The sequence below is a fragment of the Oryctolagus cuniculus genome, chromosome 17 (assembly GCF_964237555.1).
Source record: "Oryctolagus cuniculus chromosome 17, mOryCun1.1, whole genome shotgun sequence".
In the NCBI taxonomy this organism is placed as follows: Eukaryota; Metazoa; Chordata; class Mammalia; order Lagomorpha; family Leporidae; genus Oryctolagus; species Oryctolagus cuniculus.
Genome location: NC_091448.1, coordinates 5,909,356 through 5,914,357, shown reverse-complemented (window position 1 = coordinate 5,914,357; position 5,002 = coordinate 5,909,356). Strand labels below are relative to the sequence as shown.

General features: G+C 56.2%; 1 long non-coding RNA gene across 1 annotated transcript; it reads left to right on the top strand.

The window, feature by feature from the left end:
• On the top strand, positions 1–4,667 carry LOC138845949 (uncharacterized). Its single transcript, XR_011383264.1, has 2 exons — positions 1–265; positions 4,251–4,667. It is a non-coding gene; the product is annotated as an uncharacterized lncRNA (long non-coding RNA).
• The last annotated feature ends 335 nt before the right edge of the window (positions 4,668–5,002 follow it).

Below are 5,002 nucleotides of genomic sequence, written 5' to 3'. Positions count from 1 at the left end.
GGGGCAGACAGAACCTGAGCCTGCTGCCCGTCCCTCCGTAGAGTAACTCAGCGAGAAGCCTGAAGACAGCCAAGCAACCCTCGTCCTGGGTCTTGCGGAGAGAACAGCAGGCAAGGCCACGGCCTCAGGCAGTGCGCGACGAGTGCTGGAGCCCACCCCGAGGCCCGGGAGCTGGACAGATGCTCAGCATCACCAGGGGTGGGAGAGACGTCTGAAAGCTGCACCCAGACCCCGCTTGGCACCAGGCAGACCCCGAGGATGGAAGGTTTGATGACTCCGTGGGCGGGGGTGCGGGTGGGGGGAGACAGCACGTTTGCGCTTTGCTGCTGGGGCTGCAAACTGATACAACCCCCCCCCCCCCCGCAGAGACCCTTTAGACACTATCTGCTACATGCAGAACGTCAATGACCCAGCAGTGCTGCTTCTAGAAAGTACCATCTTGCTACGCTTGCACATTTGCGACGTGGGCTGGGGGGGCACTGCTGGTTTATAAAATGACACAGGCTCCCCCACAGGAGATGGGTTCCACACGCAGGGTGTGCCCTGGGGACGGGACACAGAGGCGCCTCAGGTCTGCGGAACACGGGGTGGAAGGAGACTGCACACCTCCAGGAACGCCTTGAAGACCTCCTGTCCGGCGGCAGAGACAGATTGGCACCGCTGAGTTGTGAACAGGGCACAACGTGGGGCCCGCTGTCCTCTTCTTACTCCAGGCTCTTACCTCGCACAAAGATTTTTTTAAGATTTGTTTATCTGAGGGGCCGGCGCTGTGGTGCAGGGGGTTAATGCCCTGGCCTGCAGTGCCGGCATCCCATATGGGCACCGGTTCTAGTCCCGGCTGCTCCACTTCCAATCCAGTTGCTGCTCCACTTCCAATCCAGTTCTCTGCCATGGCCTGGGAAAGCAGTAAAAGATGGCCCAAGTGCTTGGGCCCCTGTACCCATGTGGGAGACCTGGGTTCGGATCAGCGCAGCTCCGGCCATTGCGGCCATCTGGGGAGTGAACCAGTGGATGAAAGACCTCTCTTTCTCTCTCTCTGCCTCTCCTCTCTCTGTGTAACTCTGTCTTTCAAGTAAATAAATAAATCTTTTTTTTAAAATAAGATTTGTTTATTTGAAAGGCAGAGTTACAGAGGGGCAAAGGCAGAGAGAAAGAGAGAGAGAGAGAGAGAGTTCTACCTTCTGCTGGTTTACTCCCCAGATGGCTGCAACACCCAGAGCTGGGCCAATCTGAAGCCAGGAGCCAGGAGCTTCCTCTGGGTCTCCCACATGGGTGTAGGGGCCCAAGGCCTTGGGCCATCTTCTATTGCTTTCCCAGGCCACAGCAGGGAGCTGGATCAGAAGTGGAGCAGCTGGGACTTGAACCGGAGCCCATAAGGGATCCTGGCACTGCAGGTGGTGACTTTACCCACTACATTACAGAGCTGGTCCTAATAAGATCTAAAAAAAAAAAAAAAAGATTTATTTATTTATTTATTTATTTATTTGAAAGAGCTACAGAGAAAGTGAACTTCCATCTACTGGTTCACTCTCTGGATGGCTTCTGGGAGCTTCCTCCAGGTTTCCCATGTGGGTGGCAGAGACCCAAACATTTGGGCCATCTTCTGCTGCTTTCCCAGGCGCATTAGCAGGAAGCTGGATCAGAAGTGGAGCAGCTGGGACTTGAACCAGAGTTGCAGGTGGCAGCTTTACCTGCTACACAACGATGCCAGTCCCTGATAAGGTTTCTAAGTGCAGACACATACAAAGTGTACAAAGTGATAACAAAATTTATTAAAGTGGCCGGTGCTATGGCATAGCAGGTAAAGCCGCTGCCTGCAGCACCGGCATCCCATATGGGCGCCAGTTCGAGTCCTGGCTGCCCCACTTCCAATCCAGCTCTCTGCTATGGCCTGGGAAAGCAGCAGAAGATGACCCAAGTCCTTGGGCCCCTGCACCCACGTGGGAGACCCGGAGGAAGCTTGCAGCTCATGGCTTCGGATCAGCCCAGCTCTGGCCATTGCGGCCATTTGGGGAGTGAGCCAGCGGATGGAGGACCTCTCTGTCTCTCTCTGCCTCTGCCTCTGTGTAACTCTGCTTTCAAATAAAATAAATAAATCTTTAAAAATTTGATTCAACAGGTAATAAAGTGAGTGCACACGCAAGCCTGAGCCTGGGTCACTGCACGGGGAGAAGCCAATGACGAATGGTCCAGAGCACGCCCCAGAGGAGGAGGCGGGGTGGGGCAGCACTCCCCTGACTGCTGGCCTCTCGATGAGATAGTGGGTGGAGCCTCCACAGGCATGAAGCCACCTGGGAATTTTGTGCGAACTCCGCAAGTTCCACACGGAGCTCAACATCTATGTTCCTGACACTCCTCTCTCCCTCCCCCTCCAGCTGAGGTCCCAGAAGAAGCAGGTGCATCCTGGGAAAGGAGTGTTTTGGTTGGCAGGTAGAGGGGTAGCACTACATCGTGGGTTCGCAGGGACACCCAGCTCGCCGGCTGCCCGTTCACCCCACGCCAGAACCCTGTCCTAGATGCGTCAGCAAGTAGAAAAGCAAAACAAAAGGAGAGAAGGACCTGGCGTGGGGCTGGCTGGTTTCAGGTCTCAAGGAGTGAATGCGACAGCAGCTCCCGCCGTTCGGGCAAGACCGGGTGGCAGGCCGGCACCGTGGCTCACTAGGCTAATCCTCCACCTTGCGGCGCCAGCACACTGGGTTCTAGTCCCGGTCGGGGTGCTGGATTCTGTCCTGGTTGCCCCTCTTCCAGGCCAGCTCTCTGCTGTGGCCAGGGAGTGCAGTGGAGGATGGCCCAAGTGCTTGGGCCCTGCACCCCATGGGAGACCAGGAGAAGCACCTGGCTCCTGGCTTTAGATCAGTGCGGTGCGCCGGCTGCAGTGTGCCGGCCGCGGCAGCCACTGGAGGGTGAACCAACAGCAAAGGAAGACTTCTCTCTCTCACTGTCCACTCTGCCCCTGTGCACCATGGGAGACAGCAGTGACGGCTCCGGAGTTGAGTCCCTGCCCCCTTTAGGGAGACCTGGACGGAGGTGCTGGCTCCCAGCTCTCACCTGTCTGTTGTGGACATTTGGGGAGTGAGTCAGCAGATGGCGGATTTGTCTCTCTCCTCTCTCTGCCTCTCCAACAAACATAAAGAGAGAAAAATGTGGTTTGAGATCCGTGCGTCCCAATTCTGTAAAGGAATAAAGTGACTCCAGGACTGCAAAGATGAGCCATTTTACTTTCACTTTACCTGTCGTATTTTTTTTTTAAGATTTATTTATTTATTTGAAAGGTAGAGTTACAGAGAGAGAGGGAGAGACAGAGAATCTTCCGTCTGCTGGTTCTCTCCACAAATGGCTGCGATGGCGGGGGCTGGCCGGGAGCCTGGAACTTCGTCTGGGTCTCCCATGTGGGTGCCGGGGCCCAAGGCCTGGACCATCTTCCACAGCTTTCCCAAGTGCATTAGCAGGGAGCTGGATTGGAAGCAGAGAAACTGGGGCTGGAACCGGCGTCCCTACGGGATGCCAGCACTGCAGACGGCGGCTTTACCCGCTGTGCCACAGCGCCGGCCCCTTTTCCCTGTGGCATTTGTCTGCCACAGTCAGCCTGCGGGAAGGTCTGTTTCAGAGGAAGATACAGAAGCTCAGAGAGGCCAGGTGACTTCTCAGACGTCACACAGCGAGTGGTGAGCCGGGGCTCACGTCCGGGTTTCCCCGCAGCCCCTCACGTGCCTTTTGCCACCTCCCCCTCCGGCAGGCGGGTCCTGCGGGTTCTGTGACTGCTGTCCCGGCTGCCACCTGGATGCAGCCCACGGTGTAGACTGGATTATCCGATGCCAGAAGACAGCGTCTGGGTCGGCTGCATCCCACCTGGGCGACTCAGCGGGGAAGCCGCTCACCGGGCCGTGCTGTGGTCTGAATGCCTGCGTCTCCCCCACACGCACTCCCCTTGTGAGGGTGCTACCAGCTGGGGCCTTTGGGGGGTACAGTGACCTCACAGAGGAGGCAGGAAGGACCTTGGCCGTCCCTTCTGCCACGGGAGCTCCCAGCAGCCTGGTGGGAGGGGTCTCCCTGAGGCTCTGTGCAGAGATCTGTGCTGGGGCAGCGGGCAGGGGAGGGAGGAGAAATGCGGGCGCCCAGCACTGCGTCTCATCGCCCAGCACTGAAGTACCCCAATATTTGTCTTCTCCGGAAGTCACTATCAGCTAGAAATAGGCGATGGAGGGAACGGTTAATAAATAACAGGTTTTTTTTTTCTCTTTCTCCACCAGGTCGAGCTGGACTCTAAGCCTCTAGCTGGACACGGTCCCTTACAGAAACAGAGCAAAACTAGACAAGAACTCACTTTCTTCTTAATTCCACCCGCTCGCTTGCTCTTCTTCAAATGACAGGGCCAGCGTTGTGGAGCAGCAGGTTAAGATACCACCTGTGACGCCGGCGTCCGATTGCCAGTTCGAGTCCCGGCTGCTCCACTTCCTAGCCAGCTAATGCGCCGCGGAAAGCAGTGGGAGATGGTTGGGCCCCTGCACCCACGTGGGAGACCTGGACGGAGTCCCGGGCTCCTGGCCCAGCTCTGGCTGTTGCGGCCATTTGGGGGGTGAATCAGTGGAAGGAGGGTCTGTCCCTTGGTCTCTGCCTCTCTCCCTGTAACTCTGCCTTTCAAATAAACAAGTCTTTTTTAAAAAACTAAGCTATAGTAAAACTGAATATTTTTTCTTTGTTTTTGGTGTTTACTTTCACATAAACACGGCTATAATCAGGATACGGGAATATCCCGTCACCCCAAGAATCTCAAGGGTGGTTTTGGGGTGTCATGTCCTTCTCCCCCCTGCCAGTCCCTGCCTACCAACCACTGATGGTCCTGTCACTGTGGTTCCGTCTTTCTGAGAAGGTCGTAGAAGCGGAATTATCCGGAATACAACCTCTCGGCCGGCTTCTTTCGCTCAGAATACTGCCTGTGAGATGCTTCTTGATGCGTGCCTCAAAAATTCGCCCCTCGCCGGAGTCTGTCCCGGTTGCCCCT